We start from the raw sequence: 24,985 nt of genomic DNA, 5'->3' as shown, positions 1-24,985 counted from the left end.
GGCTATTTTTGTATTTTTAACTTATTTTTATTATTTTAATTATATGGGGGTGGGGGAGCGGGAATATGTGCACATGAGTGCAGGTACCTGCATAGGCCAGAGGTGTTAGATTCCGCTGGAGCTAGAACTGCAGGTGATTGAGAGCTACCTACATACACTTAATCACTGAGCTATCTCTCCAGCCCTTCACTATTCTTGATAATACTTCCACAATAATACTCTTAGGAAGCATAATTGTAGTATCTTTTCTACTTAAAAAAAATCAGCAAACTTCATCTTGTCTTATAAAATAAAGGCCAGACTCAAAAAAAAAGAGTACAGAATGTGTCCAATCTTACATTTCCCATCACTCCAGCTGAACTAAGCTCTTTCTTATTTTCTATCCTTCCATCTGTGGTTTTCATATGTTTATCCACGTGCTTGGAGTTTCCTTATTCTTTGTTATCAACTCTGTTAGCTGCCCATCATCTGTCTCCATTTCTGACAAATATAGGGCTCTTGGAGATGAATCATCACCTACTCCAGGGTTAGGTTTTAGTTAGTCTAAGCCAATCAGTTGCATTCCCTTGTAAACTGTTACTTGTCCCAGTCAGATTGAGGTAAAGGAGACAGGCTATTTCTGGGGAAAATGGTTCTTCTTTCTCTTCATTTTCAAGACCAAGAAAACATGAGGCCCCTGTTGCTGTTGACAGTTGTCCTATAAACACAGGGGATAAAACATTTCCTGAAGGTATCAGATCAGACGTAGAAGGAGTCCGAGTTCTTGGTGGCATCATTTAGTTATCATGCCCTGTACCTTCCCTACTACAGGATTTCTTGTAACAGATGATTTCTTACTGTTTATTTGTGTAAGTATGTGCATGGGTGTTTTGATTATATGTTTTACACTATGTATCTGCACAGGCTAGAAGAGGGCTTTGAATCTCGAACTGGCATTGGTTAGCTGCCATGGGGTGCTGAGAATGAAATCTGGCTCCTATGGAAAAGCAGCAAGTGCTCTTAACCACTGAGCCATCTCTTCAACCACAAAGTTATTGTTTAAACAAGTTCTTTGGAATTAAAAAATGTTCTGGTTGGTACGGTGTTCTTTGTTCTCAGGGTCTAGTTATTTTATCTTTACCAACAGTTGTCTACTCTGTTGACGCTTTAGACCTTTCTCCCATCCATATCAGCATATTGTAATCACTCACTTGATGTGTCTGACTGTGAATCAAAGTGTATAGAATGTAACATGTCTGTTCATGATAGATACCTAGCAAGTGACCTTGGGATAAAATAACATGATGACTGTATAATTGTTGCATAAGCAAGTTTAAAATAAATGTAAGGTGTGTTATGATCTTTTAAGTCAAATTAATATGAAAAATTTAGACTAGATATTGTTTGCTGGCTTTCTCACAAAACAAAACATAGCAAAGCAAAACAAAACAGGGTTTCTCTATGTATGTATCCCTGGCAGTACTGGAACTTGCTTTATAGAAGAGGCTAGCTTCGAACTCTGAGATTTGCCTGTCTTTATTTCCTGCGTGCTGAAGCACTGAGATTAAAGGCATGCACCACTGTAATTTAATTTTGAGAGAGATCACTCTATAATTGAGGTTGATCTTGAACTCACAGGAATTCTTTTGCCATAGTCTCCTAAGTGCTGGAATTAACTATGTGTGCTTGATTAGATATTTCACTTAGAAAATGTGGATCGTGGGACCAGAGAGATGGCTCAGTTAAAAGCAAGTACAGAGGACCACAGTTTGTTTCCCAGCAACCACATCAGACAGCTTATTACCACCTGTAACTCTAGTTCCTCAGACCCTATGCCCTCTTCTGGTCTCTGCAGGCACCCACATTCACATGCACAGATACACACATATATATCATTTAAAAATAAAATAAATCTTGGGGAAAAAAAGAAGTCATTTGTTTGTCTCTTTTTAAAAAAGAAAATATGGTCTTATCCTGTCATAGTCTCTTATGAAAGGATCAATATTGAATTGAACTTTTATAGTGCTATTCTTTCCTTTTTTAAGTGAGAAACATATGCCAGAACTAACTTCAAATATATTGTATGTGCATGTGTGTGTCCATGTGTCTGCACACATGCATGTGTATGAAGCCCAGAGGACAGCTTCAGATGTTGCTCCGTAGGAATCATCTCCCTTGTTTTTTGAGAGAGTCTTTCATCAATTGAGATCTTAGCAGATAGGGTAGATTAATTGGCCATCCAGTGTAGAGCATGTGCCTATCTCTGCTTCTTTGGTGCTGAAATTACAAGCACACCTGGCTTTAAAAAAAAAAAAAAAATGGGTCTGTAGAATAAAGTCAGGTCCTTTCTAACTTGAGACATTTCTCCAGTTCTTATTGTGTCTTTTTGACTCCAGAAAGTCAAATAACCTCATTAAAAAATGGGGCTCAGAGCTAAACAAAGAATTCTCACCTGAGGAATAAAGAATGGCTGAGAAGCACCTGAAAAATGTTCAACATCCTTAATCATCAGGGAAATGCAAATCAAAACAACCCTGAGATTCCATCTCACACCAGTCAGAATGGCTAAGATCAAAAATTCAGGTGACAGCAGATGCTGGCGAGGATATGGAGAAAGAGGAACACTCCTCCATTGTTGGTGGGATTGCAAGCTTGTACAACCACTCTGGAAATCAGTCTGGCGGTTCCTCAGAAAATTGGACATAGTACTACCAGAGGAGCCCACAATACCTCTCCTGGGTATATATCCAGAAGATGTTCCAACCGGTAAGAAGGACACATGCTCCACTATGTTCATAGCAGCCTTATTTATGATAGCCAGAAGCTGGAAAGAACCCAGATGCCCCTCAACAGAGGAATGGATACAGAAAATGTGGTACATTTATACAATGGAGTACTACTCAGCTATTAAAAAGAATGAATTTATGAAATTCCTAGGCAAATGGATGGACCTGGAGGGCATCATCCTGAGTGAGGTAACCCAAACACAAAAGAACTCACACAATATGTACTCACTGATAAGTGGATATTAGCCCAGAAACTTAGAATACCCAAGATATAAGATACAATTTGCTAAACACATGAAACTGAAGAAGAACGAAGACCAAAGTGTGGACACTTTGCCCCTTCTTAGAATTGGGAACAAAACACCCATGGAAGGAGTTCCAGAGACAAAGTTTGGAGCTGAGACGAAAGGATGGACCATCTAGAGACTGACATACCCGGGGATCCATCCCATAATCAGCCTCCAAACACTTACACCATTGCATACACTAGCAAGATTTTGCTGAAAGGACCCAGATATAGCTGTCTCTTGTGAGGCTATGCCGGGGCCTAGCAAACACAGAAGTGGAAGTTCAGTCAGCTATTGGATGGATCACAGGGCCCCCAATGGAGGAGCTAGAGAAAGTTATCAAGGAGCTAAAGGGGTCTGCAATCCTATAAGTGGAACAACAATATGAACTAACCAGTACCCCCCGGAGCTCGTGTCTCTAGCTGCATATGCAATGGGCCATCAGTGGAAAGAGAGGCCCATTGGTCGTGCAAACTTTATATGCCCCAGTACAGGGGAACACCAGGGCCAAGAAGTGGGAGTGGGTGGGTGGGAGAGCGTGTGGGGGACTTTTGGGATAGCATTGGAAATGTAAATGAAATAAATACCTAATAAAAAATAAATAAGCTTCTTCTTCTTCTTCGGGAAAACACCAAATGGCGGATGACGCCGGTGCAGCGGGAGGGCCCGGAGGACCCGGGGCCCAGGATTAGGAGGCCGCGGCGGCTTCCGCGGAGGATTCGGCAGCGGTCTTAGGGGCCGTGGTCGTGGCCGAGGCCGCGGGGCTCTTGGAGGTAAAGCTGAAGACAAGGAGTGGATCCCTGTCACCAAGCTGGGCCGCCTGGTTAAGGACGTGAAGATCAAATCCTTGGAGGAGATCTACCTGTTCTCCCTGCCCATTAAGGAGTCTGAGATCATTGATTTCTTCCTGGGTGCGTCCCTAAAGGATGAGGTTCTGAAAATCATGCCAGTGCAGAAGCAGACTCGGGCTGGCCAGCGGACCAGGTTCAAGGCTTTCGTCACTATTGGGGACTACAATGGTCACGTTGGTCTTGTTGTTAAGTGCTCCAAGGAGGTTGCCACTGCCATCCGAGGGGCCATCATCTTGGCCAAGCTTTCCATCGTCCCTGTGCGGAGAGGCTACTGGGGGAACAAGATTGGCAAGCCCCACACTGTTCCATGCAAGGTGACAGGCCGCTGTGGCTCTGTGCTGGTGCGTCTCATCCCTGCCCCCAGAGGCACTGGCATTGTCTCTGCTCCTGTGCCCAAGAAGCTCCTGATGATGGCCGGAATAGATGACTGCTACACTTCAGCCAGAGGCTGCACTGCCACCCTGGGCAACTTTGCTAAGGCCACCTTTGATGCCATCTCCAAGACTTACAGCTACCTGACCCCCGACCTCTGGAAAGAGACTGTCTTCACCAAGTCTCCTTATCAGGAATTCACGGATCATCTTGTGAAAACCCACACCAGAGTCTCTGTTCAGAGGACCCAGGCTCCAGCTGTGGCTACCACATAAGGGTTTTTATACGAGAAAAATAAAAGAATTAAGTCTGCTGAAAAAATAAATAAATAAATAAATAAATAAATAAATAAAAATTTTTAAAAATGTTTTTTAAAAGGCCATAATATTTATATATACTTATGGGGTGCAATGTAATATTTTAATCTTCATATATATATTAGATAATATGTGCTTTGAAAATTGTAGTTAGGTCTGTTCTGATGGCTAACCAAGAGTAATGACAGTATCCTGTATTGTTTCTTAAGCCCAAAGTCTAGTAAGGAGGTGTCCAATCACCTCTGGTTTCTGGGAAGAACATTATATACCGGTGGAGGGTACCTCCATTCAATATTGTTTTTCAACAAGCTTATAAAGTAGATTTTTTTTATTTATTTATTTATTTATTTATTTATTTTCGAGACAGGGTTTCTCTGTATAGCCCTGGCTGTCCTCAGAAATTCGCCTGCCTCTGCCTCCCAAGTTCTGGGATTAAAGGCATGCGCCACCCTGCCTGGCTTTAAAGTAGATTTCTATATGGCTATTTTATCCATCCATAGTTTTAGTTGCCCCTTCTCTTTCTATCCTTCCACTTACCTCCCTGGTATACCTTTATTCTCCTAGTATCTCCCCCTTTCTATATTATGCTCAGTGTGTTCCATTCCCACTCCCTCCCTTTAATGACTCCTTTGAATTTTTTGCCTTTTAACTATCACACAGTAGTGTTAAATCATACTACTACTATAAAAATGTGTAGCTAAGATCCACATATGAGGGTGAATAGGTAGTGCTTGTTTTTCTGGGCCATTGTTATCTCAGTCAGTGTATTTTCTAGTTTCATCCATTTTCCTGCAGAGTTCATTTTTTACTTCAGAATAAAATTTCGTTAAGTATATTGCAACATTTTAATTACCAACTCATTATGGAAGTCTGGTTCCACTTCCTTACTTTTGTGAATAGAACTCCAATGAACTTGGAAGTACAGGGATTTCTTATTGTAGAGTATGGAGTCCTTGGTATTTTATTATTTATGTATTTGTTTATATATGTGTGTCAAGGTCAGAGGGCAACTTGCTGAAGTCAGTTCTTTCTACCATGTAGATCCTGGGAATCAAACTTAAGCTGTCAGGCATGGTGGCAAGTGGCTTTACTTGCCAAACCATCTTGTTAGCCTCTTACTCATCCTTGAAAAAGAAAAAGCCTGTCACTTAATTCAAGCAATAGTATTATTTGTGTGTTAATGTATCCCATGTAATCTACTCCCATAACACCATGCTAAAAATTGAACTTTGGGCCTCACACATGCTAGGTAAGCATTCTACCACTGAGCTAAATTCCCAGCCCACTATTATTTTTAAGACAAACAAAACAAAAGAGCTGAAGAGATGGCTCAAAAGTTAAGTGTAGTGACTGCTCTTGCAGGAAACCCAGGTTCAGTTTCCAGCATCCATATGGCAGCTCACAATTATCTAGAACTCCAATTCCAGATCTGATGCTCCCTTCTGCCTTCCATGGGCTCCTGCATGCATGTTGTGCACATAACATACATATAGTCAGGAACACAACACATGCACACAGAAAATAATAAATCAATGTTAACAAACAACCCCCCTCTTTTCACTCTATAGTGGTGTGTGTGTGTGTGTGTGTGTGTGTGTGTATGCGTGCGCGTGCACACGAGCACACATATATGCATGCATGCACGCATGTACAGTGCCAGTGATTGATCACCTAGGTCACACCTTGCTTCTCTGCACTTTCTTCCCAAATCACTTTTGTCTCCTCAGCAACCGGGTTTTGTCCTTGCTTGAGTCTTCACATGCTTTCTCTACTGTTTGGAGCATTATTTCATCAGTCTTCCTTTTGTGTGCCGTCTCTTTAAAAATAAAGTTCATACTTTTAACTGTTGATCCTACACTATCAACTCAGATGTCACTTTAACAACCTTATAAAGCAGACTTTTTCATTATCATCAAGAAGATGAAAACTTCACTCAAGATTGTGCAGTTTATAAATAGCAGAGCTGGATCCAAATTCAGGCATCTTGGCTCCAGAGTTCTTCATCTTCAGTGATATACACTTCCCTTGCAGTGTAGTTGTCTGTTTATTGCTGTGCTCTGCTAGACATTAAGCACCTTTGGAACAAAACTTATGCTACGTTTTGTTCATTTTATGTCCCCAAGTGCTCAGCACTTATATAACCAGAAAAATGTTTTGTTGAAAGAAAATCCTTGTACTTGGTTTTGATAATTTTAGGACTTTAACCCAGAGCCTCACATATAAGCTAGGCAAATGCCTTACCATTAGATCTGGATGTATGTGTATGTATGTGTGGATATATATTATACCTAGATACATACTTACACATGTGGCCAAAAATTCTATTTAATTTGAGAGCAGAGAGGGTCTTGGGTGGGGAGTGATCAGGGTTGAGACAGTGGCTTCCCTCTGAAGCCCAGATTGGTTTCCAACTTGGAAGCTGAGGATGACCTTGAACTTCCAATCCTCCTGCTTCCATCTCCCAGGTACTGGCGTAGATCATGCCTGGTTTATATGGTGTTCGGGTCATATCCAAGGCTTTGTGCAGCACTCTGCCTACTAAGCTACATCTTCAGCTCTTTACTAACCTTTTTAATGGATATAATTTCTGTATGTATTATAAATGTACCTCATATTTAATTTGTGTGTTGAGGGGGTCGGTGCTGGGGATCAAACCAGAGCCTGTGTAATGTTAAACACTACCACTGAGCTTTACCTAAAAGAACAGTGACATCATTTTCTTTTTCTCTAGTTCTTCCTGTCTCGCCTCTTTACCAGCCCTTATATATTGTCATCCATATTCCTATTTTTAAAAGATTTCTTTTAATGATATCTGTGTGTAGGTATGTGCACATGTGTGCAGGTGCCTTTGAAGGTCAGGGACCTCAGATCTTCCGGAGCTGGTACAGATGGTTGTAAGCCACCTGACATGGGTCCTGGAACAGAACCTCAGTTCTCTGCAAGAGCAGTACCGTCTTTAACTACTCATCTGAGCCATCCCTCTAGCCTAATCATATTTTTTAAGTATGTTTTATTTCAGTAACAATATGAGATCTGCCATCTTAAATTTTTAAGTGTATGATGCATTGATAAAGGTACATTGTTGTACTGTAGATTTCTAGAGTTTAATTTCCTTGGTTATCTGAAACTTTATTCCTCTTGACTAATAAACGTCAATTCTTTCAGTCTACCACTAATAGCCATTGTGATTCTGTGGATTTAACTAGTATTGTCACTAGTCAGTCTGGGTAGTGACCAAACCTAGTTTGATACCTTATATAAATGAGCCTATACAATATTTCTCTTTATATGACTGTATTACTTCACTTATGTCTTCAAGATTCATCTATGCTGACAAATGGTTCCTTCTTTAAGGCCAAATAGTATTCCACTTTATATATGTACTACATTTTCTTTGTCATTTATCTGTTAATGAACATTCAAGTTGTTTGCACATCTTGGGTCTTAGAATACTAAGTCACTACCCCAAGTCTTCTCTATATTTTGATTTGCTATCAAAAAGAAAAATAAATGAAAAGTAACACATCAAGATTTCCTCTTACTGAAAAGATTTAAAAGCCAGGAAACAGAATTACCATAGTTCCTGCACTGTAACTGAGGTTCCCACTGTTCCGTGTGTGTGTGTGTGTGTGTGTGTGTGTGTGTGTGTGTGTGTGTGTGTGTGTGTCTTAAATCCACTTTCACCCCACAGCTTGCACAAGAACACTTGAGACTTGTTGACACTTACTTGGTTCAAATCAAAAGATAGAAATATGTTGAAGTGTTTTCATTTACATTCAAACTACATACACAGTTACTGGTGACAAGGTAGGAAGAGTCCTAAGAGCATAGAGTTGGGGGAGTTAGTAGAAGAGAAAGATACATCATAGAACTTAGCATATGTATTTTATTCAAACTTAACTCTGTTCAGCTTGCTACATGAAATTCCAGCAGGAAAGAAAGTAAGATTTATGCAGAAGTCACCCCTTTGTCATACCATTACATGTTTTAGCATCCTTGGGAAGGGCCTCTAAGAATTGCAGGTATCTCTGAAGGTTTCCCTTGGTTTCTCTCTTCTGTATAAGACCAGTACTTCTTAGTTATATTCTTTCAAGCCAGGAATAACTGCTGCTTAGGAAATCTGAATTTTGACACTGCTGTCTCAACACAGATACAAATGTTCACTCCTGTTGCCTGTAAGGAATGCTTACTACCTCTGGCCTCTCACAAGATCCTTTTACTTCTGTCCAGGGCCCAGGGCAGAGCTTGCAGTAGAGGGTTTGGAAACTTATCTCTAAGGTTGAGAGGTTATAAAGGGCCTTTAGTAACATTTTTCAGTGGAAGCTTGCTGAATTCTCTGTAATTTTTTTGTAGGAAAAAATAGCGATCAAAGTGGGATTTAAGCATTTGTGAGTAGCCCCAGGGAAAAGTAGGTTGTCTTGAAAATTTTTACATCTTCTACTCCAGCAAATAATAGTGGTGAGCCTGATACTTGTTCATAAGCTGACCTCTGTGTTGAAATGTCTATATCATCTTTCCTTAGTGTTTAGAGACAGCCAGAGAAAGGCTGGCTTTCTCTAATTCCATGCCATAATCTTTCTGTCTTTTTCTGTATTCACTATACCCTGTGTATCATTTTTGTATATGAAATTGGTCTTTTTTTTTTAATCTCCAACATTACCTGGCTACATGGTATCTGAGTACATGTTTGGTATTTGTGTCATTATCACAAGGAGACAAGAGGAATTAGTAAAGAGCAGAGGAAGGAAAATTGAAGGAAATTCAAAATTGAAGATGGAATTCTTCGTATGTGCTACTGTCTCCCCAGTTTTCTGTGAGTCTTTCCTGATTGCAGTTTCCATTTCTAAGCACCTCATTTATTAATAAGTATTCACTACCAGCCAGCCATTCTTGACAGTCCTTGGCATATATAGTTAATGAAGTAAGACACAGTTCTAATCCTGTGGGGACATAGTCTGCTGAGGGCTTAGACAGTGTCTGCTCCTTTACAGAGAAAGAAGCAGTGCAGCTGAAGTCTGTGTACATTTCTGGCAGCAGAGAACAGGGATGCTCTCTCAGTTTTAAGTGAACCTCATTTAAATGCCATTTCTTCCCTGTAGCCTGTTCTGGCCCCACCCAGCCTAATATATGTTTTCCATACTTTTCCTCATTTCTTCAGCCCCAGCATTTAGTGCCTGTTCATTTTTCTCTGCCCCTTCACAGAATAGTCAGTGTCTCAGCTGAAATATCCCAATTTCTTTAAAAAACTATTTTGAGACAAGGACTCTCACTGTAGGCCACACTAGCTTTGAGTTCACATGATAAACTGCTTGTCTCAACTTCCCAAAGTGTGCACCACCATGCCTGGCTAAAAAACAGCTTTGTACCTTAACACCAGCTCAATACTTACCTCAAAATAATGTAGTCTGAAGTTGGGGAGCTGAGGGAGAGAGTTAGAAGAAGACATTTCATGGTATACCATGGTGTTTCTGCATTGGGACCCTCAAAACCAATGTGGTACAACTCTTACCATGGACAAGAATTATTAAAACAGGGATACAAAGGCAAAGGGCTCATAGGGCACAGTCCCAAGGGAGACATGCAGGGCATAGTTCATCCTACCAGTGTGGAAATATGGCTGTACATGTGAAGTGTTGTCTCTTAGAGAAGTTGACTGGAGACACAGTGCACAGAGTTTTTATTGAGGTCTAGTCACAGAGGCCTTTTGACTTCTGCCTAAATTCTAGGTTCACAAGAGGAAAACAGCAATTTAGTATATATTGTATTGCTTCTCCAAACTATTGAGGTTCTGTGAATCGTCCTGTCAAACAGTTAGGGGATGGAGGGAACACTCACGGCCCCCATACTCAAATAACTGCCAGGGCTAACCTGTAAACAAGCTTTTCTGGGAATAATAGGCTAGATGAAGCCTGCTGTCTATTTTCACTGAGCTCTGCGTAGTACTTTGTTTTTTTTTTTTTAATCAATTTTCATATTTGTTATTTTCTTTCAAAATATATCATTAGCTTAGTGCTACTGACTTTCATGGTGTAATTGAAAGTATCTTCCATGGAGCACTGTCTGTAGCTTCTTATTGGGCTTTGCTAGAACGGTTTGTACCAAATTTGTACAACTGCTTACTGTGCCCTAATTCCCCATTACTACCACTCTGTCAGTAATTTGTCACTACCCATTCTTTCCCATTGTAGCTTGTACCTTTCATGGCATTTGTCCTATTGTTTAACTTAATGTAATTATTTGTTTAGATATCTGTTTTCTCTCACTCAAATTTAAGATCATTAAAACCTAACACTGTGTAATCTATAGTTAGTATTCAGATATTATGTAGTGTGTAGGTCTCCATAACTGACCAATAGTTCCCAAACTAATCATATTTTGTGGTAGGATGTACATAATAGTAATATAAATGCTAAAATAGTTTATACTATGTAATGTATATAGTATAAACAGGAGATAAGATTTATAACTAGAGATTTGCACTTTCTATTTTTTTAGGAATTTATTTTTAATTATTTGTATGTGTGTATATCTTTCTGTGGGTATGTGCCTATGAGCGCAGGTACCTGTGGACCCAGAGGTGTTTGATCCTCTAGAACTGGAGTTACAGTAGTTATGAGCTGGTTGGTGTGGGTGCTAGAAATCAAATACATATCCTCTGCTCCTAACTACTGAGCCATTTCTGTATCCCTTATTCTGAACTCTTAATTGAAGTTGTTATTTTTTAGTAAAATAGTCTGTTGGTATGCTTATGGATTAAACTGGAAACAGTGGAGAGAGAAAAAACACAATTTTGAAATAAATGACTTGGTCTAAGTTTGGTGAACCACTTTGGTATAGAAAAGGAGGAGGAGGAGGAAAATGCCTTGTTTTGACTCTAGTTGTTCATGGTGTTTCTTTAAAAAGATACTTGCATAAAGTGTTAGATTTCTTCCCTACCATGTGTTTCAAACATAACCTATTTAAAATCCACTATGTGTTAGGTACTTAATCCTTTTTGTAGGCTGGGTGTGGTAGTACATGCCTGTAATCCCAGCACTCAGAAAGTACAGCAAAAATCATGAGTGTCAGAACTTCAAAGGGTATGGACAGAATTAGAAGTATGTAAACACTAACAAAAATCCTAATAGTTTTAAAAGATGCATTTGTATATTCTTACATACATGCATACATATATACATACACATACATGCATAAAACATGCATGTATTTTATGTTTATGAGTGTTTTGGCTGTATATATGAGCATCATGTGTATGCATTACCTATAGAAGGGAGAAGAGGGCATCAGATCCCTTCAAACTGAAGTTATTGATAGTTGTAAGCCATCATGAGGGTGCTGGATCTAGGTCCTCTGGAACAGCAAGCAAGTGCTTTTAATCACTGAACCATTTGTGTAGCGCCTCTCTTGATATTTTAACATCAACTAGAATGTACTGCAAATTAATAACAAGAATAACTGAATTGGAAAATGGGCAAGAAGGGCCAGCAGAACAGCTCAGTGGGCATCAGACCTGGTGGCCTGAGTTGGGTCCCTATGAAACACATGCCAGGGCATGCTCACTCCCACACACACAGGCAAAATAAATAAATATTTTTAAATGGACAAAGAGTATAAAGCAACACAGAAGTTAATAAAAATATTGAGAGATGAAGTTTCATATATTTATTTATAGAATAACGATAGCAGACTCATTTCCCTTACTCAAAATGTAAAGATTAAGAATTGTGTTTAGCATTTTGAACATTTTCTTAGAAAGTTATTAGGAATTTAAATTGGACATTTTCTGACAATATATCTCCAAATTACTTTTTCTCCCCTCTTCCTTCCCCCTCTCCTTTTTCTTCCCTTTTTCTTTCCTTCCCTGCTTGTGTCCTTCCTTCCTTCCTTCCTTCCTTCCTTCCTTCCTTCCTTCCTTCCTTCCTTCCTTCCTTCCTTCCTTCTGACACAATCTCACTTTAGCTCTGGCTAGTTCTGTGGCCTGGAACTGCCTATATAGACTAGAGTAACCTTGAGCATACCTGCCTCTGCCTTTCAAGTGGAATTAAAAGCATGTGCCACCATGCCTGATTTATATATCTTTTAACCCAGTAATTAGTCCTTACCTGTGAGCTATCTTAGAGTGGTCAAAGGCATGTAAACGGGTAACAACACTCCTTATAATAATGACCTCATGTGGTTATGATTAAGTACGCTCACAGTGAAGCTCTGTGTTTGGATTTTTAAAAGGCAAAGAGCAGTGTTTTTATGTGGTTATGTTTTCTTCAACCCTGATATGTTTTGAAATGAAATTAGCTGTTTTCAGAACTGTCTGTATGAGTACCCTACTTAAAACTATTTATGCCAGGCATGGAGCCACATAGTTTTAACCCCAGTATAGAGATCAGAGGATCACAAGTCTGAGGGCAGCCTGAACTCTACACAGTGAGATCCTATCTCCCCAAATAATAATTATGTTCAAATACTAAGAAAGGAAGAATTGGGTTATTTCAAGTTTTCTTGGGGGTCGGGGGGGGGGCCAGGTATAGGGAATTACCTTTTTATGTACTGTTCTTTGTATTTGGAAACAGTTTTAAACAACAGATTATCTTATAATTGAGTAGGGAGTAATTCTGATTCTGAGGTGAAGGGAGAAGAGAACATGGAGCAGGTAAGTTCTTTGACATTGTGATTTGTTTAAATAGCTGAGTCTTTGAGAGTCTCTTGACTCAGCAGAGTATATTGGCACTTTCAAGATCTAGTAGTAGACAGAAACACTTCGTTAAACCTAAGGATAGCCTGCAATAGTCACACACACTAGCTTTACATTTTAATGTACATCTGAATGCATAATATTTTTCAAGGTTGAGCTTTAATAAATTTTAATTTTTTTTTTTTTTTTGAGACAGGGTTTCTCTGTGTAGCCCTGGCTGTCCTGGAACTCACTCTGTAGACCAGGCTGGCCTCGAACTCAGAAATTCGCCTGCCTCTGCCTCCCAAGTGCATTAAAGGCATGCGCCACCATGCCAGGCTTATAAGTTTTAATTTTTATAAATCAAATAACTATATTTAAATTTTATTTCTAGTAATGTAGTCGTATATCTCTTTTAAAGATTCATTGTTTTGAAGTCCCCCTCCCCTTTTGAGCTAGGGTTTTATATACCCCTGGCTGGCCTGAAGCTCCTGATTCTCCTACCACTACCTCCCAAATGCTATGATTACAGCCTTGTGCTCCTATGCCCTGCTGGGTTGACTTTTTCTAACCCTATTAAGAATGATCTGGGGCTTGAGAAATGGCTTCATGGATAAAGTGCTTGCTGCATTAGTGTAAGAACCTGAATTTAGGTCTCAAAACCTAATAAAAGCTAGGTATGATGGCAGGATTGAGAGGAACAGAGACAGGTGATTGCTGGAGGCTTGCTTGCTAACCAGTCTAGCTAAAATGCCAAGCTCAAAGTTCAGTAAGAGACCTTGATTCAAAAAATAAGTTATAGATGAACTGAAGAGATGATGACTCCGTGGTTAAGGGCACTCACTATCTACTTTTCTAAGAGGTTTGAGTTCAATTTCCAGCATCCATATAACAGCTAACAACTACCTATAATTCCAGTTCCAGAGGACTCAACACCGTCTTCTGGAATGCACATGCATACATGCAGGCAAAACATCCACATACAAAATAAAATAAATTTTAAAAAAGTAAAGTCATAAAGGAATACTTCTACTGTCAACTTCTTCTAATGTTTACATATACATGCACACATGAATGCCTGTGTGCCCATGTTCACATACAATTCTATTTAAAAATTTAAAAAAAGAATGATTATGAAACTTTTCCTAGCATCTATTCCCTAGGTTTTTCATGACTTTCTTTTGTTGTTGGGTAGCCTGGATTGTCCTCAAACTTTTGCATATGTGACTCTTTGAAGAATATTAGCCCAGTGTGATGACACACATCTTTAATCCCAGTACTAGGGAGACAAAGGCAGTTCAATCTCTGTGAGTTGGAGGCCAACCTGATCTACCTAGCATGCTCCAGGCCAGCCAAGGTTACATAGTAAGACCCTGTCTCAAAAAAAAAAATTAATAATAATAATAATTTTAAGAACTAAGAAGTTTCAGACCATGTACATTGTAACCAATAATTAATTTGAGAATATTTCATAACTAGAAAAATCAGGAACACTAAGAATATACAATTTCATTTTAGGAGGAGAAGTCAGCCAACAATTCAAATGCCACCTACTCCCCAAATTAAAATGTGTCTTCTGTAAAGCCAAAATTCTAAAAGCCAGACTCATGTCATATCTCTGCAGTCATTTCCCTCATCCTCTGGTTTGAAAACCATTTCTTAAAATTACATGTATAAGAATGTCACATAGATAAGTGGGATGTTATGTACATTTATATTCTTTTAAAATGCATTTTTAATAGAGTCAGGAAAGTATCAGGACTGACAGCTGTTTTGACTTAAATAGGCTATATTTTTTTAAAAAAATTTTAAAAGTCCGTATGAGCTTAGTAATGTTCTTTTAAAGCTGAATTTGATAGCATGTTCATGTTATTCTAACACTTTAAAAGCTGAAGGCACAGGGAATCCTTGAGCTCAAGGATTTGAGACCAGCCTTAGAAACATGGTGAGAACCTGTCTCAAAGCAGGGACTTTTAACATTCGTGAATAAAAAAGTTTGGGGGCTGCTTTTTTGCATAGATATCTATTTGAGCCCCTGTTATCATCTTTTCTGGACTAGATTCCCAAAGTGGGATTGCTGGATTATATGATAAGACTTGCCTTGGTCATGGTGTCTCTTCACAGCAATGGAAACCCTAACTAAGATAGGCCCACAGCCTAAGGTCGTTATGATTACCAGTCAGCAAGTATTTGTTTACTTCGTGCTTACTTCTAAAAAGCGTATTTCATTCAGTTATTTTTTATTTAGTTATTATTTTTATGGATTTGAGTTTTTTTATTTATTCACTTTCATCCTGATCGAAACCTCCCCTCTGTCCTCTGCTCCCCATCCTACCTTCACACACCCTTCCCCCACTACCCTCCCTCCTCAAAGAAGGAAAAGTCGCCCAATGGCACCAACCCATCATAGCACATCAAGTCATAGGAGGACTAAGTGCATCTTCTCCCACTGAGACCGGATAAGGCAACTCAACTAGGGACTGGAATCCAATGGCAGCAAAATCAGAGACAACCTCCACTCCAATTGTTAGGGGACCAGCATAAAGACCAAGCTGCACATCTGCTACGGATATATAGGGGGCCTAGGTCCAGCTCCTGCATGCTCTTTGAATGGTGATTTAATTTCTGTGAGCCCTCATGAGCCCAGATTAGTTGACTTAATGTGATGCCCTTGCCGCACACCCCTCCCCAGTCCTTCCCTTCACTCTTCCACAAGTCTCCCTGAGCTCCGCCTAATGTTTGGCTGTGGGCCTATCTTAGTTAGGGTTTCCATTGCTGTGAAGAGACACCATGACCAAGGCAAGTCTTATAAAGGACAACATTTAATTGGGGCTAGTTTACAGGTTCAGAAGTTCAGTCTATTATAATCATGGTAAAAAGCATGATAACATCCAGGCAGGTATGGTGCTGGAGGAGCTGAGAGTTCTACATCTTCATCCAAAGGAAACCAGGAGCAGACTGGCTCTTTCACATTGGTAGGAGATTCAAAGCCCAACTTGAAAGTGATACACTTTCTCCAACAAGGCCACACCTTCTAACATTACTACTCCATATGAGCCAAGCATATTCAAACCACTACAGACTCTGTTTCTGTCCATTGCTGGAGACAATTGTGCTAGGCTTCTGTCTTCAAGCATAGCAGAGTATCATTATAGTGTCAGGGGTTGGCTCTCTCCCATGAGATGGGTCTCAAGTTGGACCAGTCATGGTTGGCCATTCCTTCAATCACTGCTCCATCTTTATCCCTGCACATCTTGTAGTCAGGACAGATTTCGGATCAAAGTTTTTGTGGGTGGGTTGGTGGCCCCCTCCCTCCACTGGAAGTCCCACCTGGCTACAGGAGGTAGCCACTACAGTCTCGATATCCCCAGCTTCTAAGAGTCTCACCTAGGATCACCCCATAGGCTTCAGGGAGCCTCCCCCATCCCAGGTCTCCAGTTCTTCCCAGAGTTGCCCCCCCATTGATTTCCATTCTCTTCTCCCAGCCCTCTCCTGCCTCACCCCAACATTCCCCCCACACCTGATATTCACCCCCATTCCCACCCCTATTCCCCTCTCCCATCCAGTTCCCTCTTTCCATTTACCTCTAATGTCTATGTTATATTCCCTTCTGAGTGAGATTCAAGCCTTCTCCCTTAACACCCCCCCCCCCGTTACTTAGGTTCTTTGAGTCTGTTGATTATAGCATGAGTATCCTATACTTTATGACTAATATCCACTTATAAGTGAGTACATACAATGAGTGTCTTTCTGGGTTACTTCACTCAGGATGATATTTTTCTAGTTACATCCATTTGCCTGTGCCCTTGTTTTTAATAGCTGAGTAGTATTCCATTGTGTAAATGAACCACATTTTTCTTTATCCATTCTTCAGTTGAGGGGGATCTAGGTTGTTTCCAGTTTCTGGCTATTAGGAATAAATAAATCAATCAGTTATGAACATGTTTGAGCAAGTATCCATCTGGTATGATGAAGCTTCTTATAGATGTATGCCCAGAAATGGCTTAGCTGAATCTTGAGATAGAGCTATTTTCCATTTTCTGAGAAACATCCAAATTGATTTTCAAAGTGTTTGTACAAGTTTGCACTCCCACCAGCAATGGAGGAGTTCCCCTTGCTCCACATTCTCACAAGCATAAACTGTAGCTTGAGTTTTTGATCTTAGCCATTCTAAGATATAAGGTGGAATATAAGAGTTGTTTGGTTTGTATTTCCCTGAAGGATGTTGAACACTTCTTTGTTTCATGGGCCATTAGAGATTCCTCTTTGAGAATTCTCAATTTAGCTCTGTACTACATTTTTTAATTGGGTTATTTGGTTTGTTGGTATCTTAATTTCTTGAACTCTGTATATTTTGGATATTAGCCCTCTGTCAGATGTAGGGTTAGTGAACATCTTTTCCCAATTTGTAGGCTGTTGTTTGTCCTAATGATGGTGACCTTTGCCTTACAGAAAGTTTTCAGTTTCATGAGGTCCCATTTATTCATTGTCGATCTTAGAGCCTGAGCTATGGATGATCTGTTCAAGAAGTTGTCTCCACCAGTGCTTCATTTAAGGCTATACCCCACTTTCTGTTCTATCTGGTTTTATGTTGAGGTCTTTGATCAACTTGGACTTGAGTTTTGTGCAGGATGATAAATATAGATCTATTTGAATTCTTCTTCATTCAGATACCCAGTTAGACAGGACTGTTTGTTGAAGATGCATTCTTTTTCCCATTGTATGGTTTTGACTTCATTGTCAAAAATCAACTGTAGATGTGTGTGGGTTTATTTCTGGGTCTTTGATTCTATTCCATTGGTTAACCTGTCTGTTTATATGCCAATACCATGCAGTTTTTATTACCATTGTAATGTAGTATAGCTTGAAATCTGAGATGGTGATGCTTGCAGAAGTTTTTTATATATAGGATTGTCTTGGCTATCCTAGGTTTTTTGTTTTGTTTTGTTTTGTTTTAATGTAAAGGTGAGAATGGACATGTAAAGGTGAGAATTGCTATTTCAAGGTCTGTAAAGAATTGTGTTGAAAGTTTGATGGGAATAGCATTGACTTTGTAGATTGCTTTTGGTAGGGTAGCCACTTTTAATCCTACTGATACAAGAACATGAGAGATCTTTCCATCTTCTGATATCTTCCTCAATTTTTTTTTTCTTCAGAGACTTGAAGTTCTTGTCTTAAAGGTCTTTCACTTGCTTGGCTAGAATTGCGCCAAGATATTTTATATGATTTGTGGGTGTTGTAAAAGGTGTTGCTTCTCTAATTTCTTTCTTGGCCCATTTAGTATTTGTATAAAGGAGGGCTACCAGGGTGTTTGTTTGTTTATAGTCAAGTTTGTACGCAGAGTTCTCTGGTAGAACTTCTGGGGAGTCACTTATGTGTTCATATCATCTATGAATAGTGATATTTTGACTTCTTCCTTTCCAATTTGTATCCTCTTTATCTCCTTTAGTTGTCTTATTGCTCTATGTAAGACTTCAAATACTATATTGAATGTATAGGGAGAGTGGACAGCCTTGCCTTGTCCCTGATTTTAGTGGAATTCTTTTAAGTTTCTCTCCACTTAATTTGATGTTGGTCATTGGCTTTCTGTATATTGCTTTTATTGTGTTTGGGTATACACCTTACATCTCTGATCTCTTCAAGACTTTTAATATGAAGGGTATTGGATTTTGTCACAGGCCTTTTTAGCATCTAATGAGATCTCAGTGTTTTGTTTTGTTTTTTTTCTTTCAGTTTGTTGATTTGGTGGATTAAGTTGATGGGTTTTCGTATATTGAGCCATCACTGCATCCCTGGGATGACGCTTACTTGATCATGGTGGATGATATTTTTGATGTATTTGTTCTTGGATTTGGTTTACAGTATTTTATCGAGTATTTTGCATCAGTGTTCATAAGGAAAATTGTTCTGAAAATGTCTTTCTTTGTTGAGTCTTTGTATGGTTTTGGTATCAGTGTGACTGTGGCCTCATAGAACGAGTTTGGCAATGTTTCTTTTCTTTCTATTTTGTGGAATAGTTTGAGAACTGTTATTTTAGCTCTTCTTTGAACGTCTGGTAGAATTCTGCATTAAAACCATCTGCCAAAGACAAACAATAAGGAGGATAAGCAACCAGTATATGAAGACAGTCAATAACTTCATTACAAGGTTGTAGCATGGGATGAATTGTGTTGATTGTAAACTGAGTAAGGTTCACCATATCTTTACAGTGCAATCAACTCTATTTTTCTAGAAATTGTTCTTTAGTCTTGGTGAACTTTTCAGACTACTTCAATGTTTTCAATATACATTTAAACTTTTCCATATCCATAGCAGAAATCCCAGCCCCGCAAATGGCATTCCTCTTATGCTAAGCTACTGTTGTCATTTTCCAGCACTAGTATATATTTCCTTAATTCTTCAAACAACCTTGTGTTGTAAGTGATTTTTATCCTTATTTTAAACGGAAAACTAGGTTCTTTTTAACACTTTTCTGAGCAGTAGCAAGAAGTAGCAATAAGTTATCTGGCATGAATGTCTTCTACCTTTAGGCCATACAGTAATTTATTTTTTAATTTATTTTTAAAATATTTTTATTACGTATTTTCCTCAATTACATTTCCAATGCTATCCCAAAAGTCCCCCATACTCTCCCCCCACTCCCCTACACACCCATTCCCACTTTTTGGCCCTGACGTTCCCCTGTACTGGGGCATATAAAGTTTGCATGTCCAATGGGCCTATCTTTCCAGTGATGGCCGACTAGGCCATCTTTTGATACATATGCAGCTAGAGTCAAGAGTTCCGGGGTACTGCTTAGTTCATAATGTTGTTGCACCTACAGGGTTGCAGATCCCTTTAGCTCCTTGGATACTTTCTCTAGCTCCTCCATTGGGGGCCCTGTGATCCATCCAATAGCTGACTGTGAGCATCCACTTATGTGTTTGCTAGGCCCAGCCTAGTCTCACAAGAGACAGCTATTTCAGGGTCCTTTCAGCAAACGCTTGCTAGTGTATGCAATGTTGTCATCGTTTGGAGGCTAATTATGGCATGGATCCCTGGATATGGCAGTCTCTAGATGGTCCATCCCTTTGTCTCAGCTCCGAACTTTGTCTTTGTAACTCCTTTCATGGGTGATTGTTTCCAATTCTAAGAAGGAGTAAAGTGTCCACACTTTGGTCTTCGTTCTTCAGTTTCATGTGTTTTGCAAATTGTATCTTATATCTCAGGCATCCTAAGTTTCTGGGCTAATATCCACTTATCAGTGAGTACATATTATGTGAGTTCCTTTGTGATTGTGTTACCTCACTCAGGATGAGGCCCCCCAGGTCCATCCATTTGCCTAGGAATTTCATAAATTCATTCCTTTTAATAGCTGAGTAGTACTCCATTGTATAAATGTACCACATTTTCTGTATCCATTCCTCTGTTGAGGAGCATCTGGGTTCTTTCCAGCTTCTGGCTATTATAAATAAGGCTGCTATGAACATAGTGGAGCATGTGTCCTTCTTACTGGTTGGGACATCTTCTGGATATATGCCTAGGAGAGGTATTGTGGGATCCTCCGGTAGTACTATGTCCAATTTTCTGAGGAACCGCCAGACTGAGTTCCAAAGTGGTTGTACAAGCTTGCAATCCCGCCAACAATGGAGGAGTGTTCCTCTTTCTCCATATCCTCACCAGCATCTATCTGCTGTCACCTGAATTTTTGATCTTAGCCATTCTGACTGGTGTGAGATGGAATCTCAGGGTTGTTTTGATTTGCATTTCTCTGATGATTAAGGATGCTGAACATTTTTTCAGGTGCTTCTCAGCCATTCGGTGAGAATTCTTTGTTTAGCTCTGAGCCCCATTTTTAATGGGGTTATTTGATTTTCTGGAGTCCACCTTCTTGAGTTCTTTATATATATTGGATATTAGTCCCCTATCTAATTTAGGATAGGTAAAGATCCTTTCCCAATCTGTTGGTGGCCTTTTTGTCTTATTGACGGTGTCTTTTGCCTTGCAGAAGCTTTGCAGTTTCATGAGGTCCCATTTGTCAATTCTCAATCTTACAGCACAAGCCATTGCTGTTCTATTCAGGAATTTTCCCCCTGTGCCCATATCTTCGAGGCTTTTCCCCGCTTTCTCCTCAATAAGTTTCAGTGTCTCTGGTTTTATGTGGAGTTCCTTGATCCACTTAGATTTGACCTTAGTACAAGGAGATAGGAATGAATTGATTCGCATTCTTCTACATGATAACCACCAGTTGTGCCAGCACCATTTGTTGAAAATGCTGTCTTTCTTCCACTGGATGGTTTTAGCTCCCTTGTCAAAGATCAAGTGACCATAGGTGTGTGGGTTCATTTCTGGGTCTTCAATTCTATTCCATTGGTCTACTTGTCTGTCACTATACCAGTACCATGCAATTTTTATCACAGTTGCTCTGTAGTAAAGCTTTAGGTCAGGCATGGTGATTCCACCAGAGGTTCTTTTATCCTTGAGAAGAGTTTTTGCTATCCTAGGTTTTTTGTTATTCCAGATGAATTTGCAGGTTGCTCTTTCTAATTCGTTGAAGAATTGAATTGGAATTTTGATGGGGATTGCATTGAATCTGTAGATTGCTTTTGGCAAGATAGCCATTTTTACAATGTTGATCCTGCCAATCCATGAGCATGGGAGATCTTTCCATCTTCTGAGATCTTCTTTAATTTCTTTCTTCAGAGACTTGAAGTTCTTATCATACAGATCTTTCACTTCCTTAGTTAGAGTCACGCCAAGATATTTTATATTATTTGTGACTATTGAGAAGGGTGTTGTTTCCCTAATTTCTTTCTCAGCCTGTTTATTCTTTGTTTAGAGAAAGGCCATTGACTTGTTTGAGTTAATATTATATCCAGCTACTTCACCGAAGCTGTTTATCAGGTTTAGGAGTTCTCTGGTGGAATTTTTAGGGTCACTTATACATACTATCATATCATCTGCAAAAAGTGATATTTTGACTTCCTCTTTTCCAATTTGTATCCCCTTGATCTCCTTTTGTTGTGGAATTGCTCTGGCTAGGACTTCAAGTACTATGTTGAATAGGTAGGGAGAAAGTGGGCAGCCTTGTCTAGTCCCTGATTTTAGTGGGATTGCTTCCAGCTTCTCACCATTTACTTTGATGTTGGCTACTGGTTTGCTGTAGATTGCTTTTATCATGTATAGGTATGGGCCTTGAATTCCTGATCTTTCCAAGACTTTTATCATGAATGGGTGTTGGATCTTGTCAAATGCTTTCTCCGCATCTAATGAGATGATCATGTGGTTTTGTCTTTGAGTTTGTTTATATAATGGATTACATTGATGGATTTCCGTATATTAAACCATCCCTGCATCCCTGGAATAAAACCTACTTGGTCAGGATGGATGATTGCTTTAATGTGTTCTTGGATTCGGTTAGCGAGAATTTTATTGAGGATTTTTGCATCGATATTCATAAGGGAAATTGGTCTGAAGTTCTCTCTCTTTGTTGGATCTTTCTGTGGTTTAGGTATCAGAGTAATTGTGGCTTCATAGAATGAGTTGAGTAGAGTACCTTCTACTTCTATTTTGTGGAATAGTTTGTGCAGAACCGGAATTAGATCTTCTTTGAAGGTCTGATAGAACTCTGCACTAAACCCATCTGTTCCTGGGCTTTTTGTGGCTGGGAGACTATTAATGACTGCTTCTATTTCTTTAGGGGATATGGAACTGTTTAGATCGTTAACTTGATCCTGATTTAACTTTTGTACCTGGTATCTGTCTAGAAATTTGTCCATTTCGTCCAGGTTTTCCAGTTTTGTTGAGTATAGCCTTTTGTAGAAGGATCTGATGGTGTTTTGGATTTCTTCAGGATCTGTTGTTATGTCTCCCTTTTCATTTCTGATTTTGTTAATTAGGATGCTGTCCCTGTGCCCTCTAGTGAGTCTAGCTAAGGGTTTATCTATCTTGTTGATTTTCTCAAAGAACCAGCTCCTCCTTTGGTTGATTCTTTGAATAGTTCTTCTTGTTTCCACTTGGTTGATTTCGCCCCTGAGTTTTATTATTTCCTGCCGTCTACTCCTCTTGGGTGAATTTTCTTCCTTTTTTTCTAGAGCTTTTAGATGTGTTGTCAAGCTGCTAGTGTGTGCTCTCTCTAGTTTCTTTTTGGAGGCAATCAGAGCTATGAGTTTCCCTCTTAGAAATGCTTTCATTGTGTCCCATAGGTTTGGGTATGTTGTGGCTTCATTTTCATTAAACTCTAAAAAGTAATTTCTTTCTTTATTCCTTCCTTGACCAAGGTATCATTGAGAAGAGTGTTGTTCAGTTTCCACATGAATGTTGGCTTTCCATTATTTATGTTGCTATTGAAGATCAGCCTTAGTCCATAATGGTCTGATAGGATGCATGGGACAATTTCAATATTTTTGTATTGTGACCAATTATATGGTCAGTTTTGGAGAAGGTCCCGTGAGGTGCTGAGAAGAAGGTATATCCTTTTGTTTTAGGATAAAATGTTCTGTAGCTATCTGTTAAGTCCATTTGTTTCATAACTTCTGTTAGTTTCACTGTGTCCCTGTTTAGTTTCTGTTTCCACAATCTGTCCATTGATAAAAGTGGTGTGTTGAAGTCTCCCACTATTATTGTGTGAGGTGCAATGTGTGCTTTGAGCTTTACTAAAGTGTCTTTAATGAATGTGGCTGCCCTTGCATTTGGAGCATAGATATTCAGAATTGAGAGTTCCTCTTGGAGGATTTTACCTTTGATGAGTATGAAGTGTCCCTCCTTGTCTTTTTTGATAACTTTGGGTTGGAAGTCGATTTTATCCGATATTAGAATGGCTACTCCAGCTTGTTTCTTCAGACCATTTGCTTGGAAAATTGTTTTTCCAGCCTTTCACTCTAAGGTAGTGTCTGTCTTTTTCCCTGAGATGGGTTTCCTGTAAGCAGCAGAATGTTGGGTCCTGTTTGTGTAGCCAGTCTTTTAGTCTATGTCTTTTTATTGGGGAATTTAGTCCATTGATATTAAGAGACATTAAGGAAAAGTAATTGTTGCTTCCTTTTATTTTTATTGTTAGAGTTGGCATTCTGTTCTTGTGGCTGTCTTCTTTTTGGTTTGTTGAGGGATTACTTTCTTGCTTTTTCTAGGGCGTGATTTCCGTCCTTGTATTGGTTTTTTTCTGTTATTATCCTTTGAAGGGCTGGATTCGTGGAAAGATCATGTGTGAATTTGGTTTTGTCCTGGAATACTTTGGTTTCTCCATCTATGCTAATTTAGAGTTTGGCCGGGTATAGTAGCCTGGGCTGGCATTTGTGTTCTCTTCGTGTCTGTATAACATCTGTCCAGGCTCTTCTGGCTTTCATAGTCTCTGGTGAAAAGTCTGGTGTAATTCTGATAGGCCTGCCTTTATATGTTACTTGACCTTTCTCCCTTACTGCTTTTAATATTCTATCTTTATTTAGTGCATTTGTTGTTCTGATTATTATGTGTGGGGAGGAATTTCTTTTCTGGTCCAGTCTATTTGGAGTTCTGTAGGCTTCTTGTATGTTCATGGGCATGTCATTCTTTAGGTTTGGGAAGTTTTCTTCTATAATATTGTTGAAGATATTTGCTGGCCCTTTAAGTTGAAAATCTTCATTCTCATCAACTCCTATTATCCTTAGGTTTGGTCTTCTCATTGTGTCCTGGATTTCCTGGGTGTTTTGAGTTAGGATCTTTTTGCGTTTTGTATTTTCTTTGATTGTTGTGCTGATGTTCTCTATGGAAT

General features: G+C 39.3%; 1 protein-coding gene and 1 pseudogene across 4 annotated transcripts in view; both read left to right on the top strand.

The window, feature by feature from the left end:
- The window catches only part of Btbd7 (BTB (POZ) domain containing 7), a 97,675-nt gene that overhangs the window by 7,292 nt on the left and 65,398 nt on the right, over positions 1–24,985 (top strand). The window lies entirely within an intron of this gene.
- Gm7143 (predicted gene 7143) lies at positions 3,661–4,591 on the top strand (annotated as a pseudogene).

Source organism: Mus musculus, chromosome 12 (assembly GCF_000001635.26).
Source record: "Mus musculus strain C57BL/6J chromosome 12, GRCm38.p6 C57BL/6J".
Lineage (NCBI taxonomy): Eukaryota > Metazoa > Chordata > Mammalia > Rodentia > Muridae > Mus > Mus musculus.
Note: the sequence above shows the minus strand (reverse complement) of the source record. Positions and strands in the feature narration are given on the sequence as shown.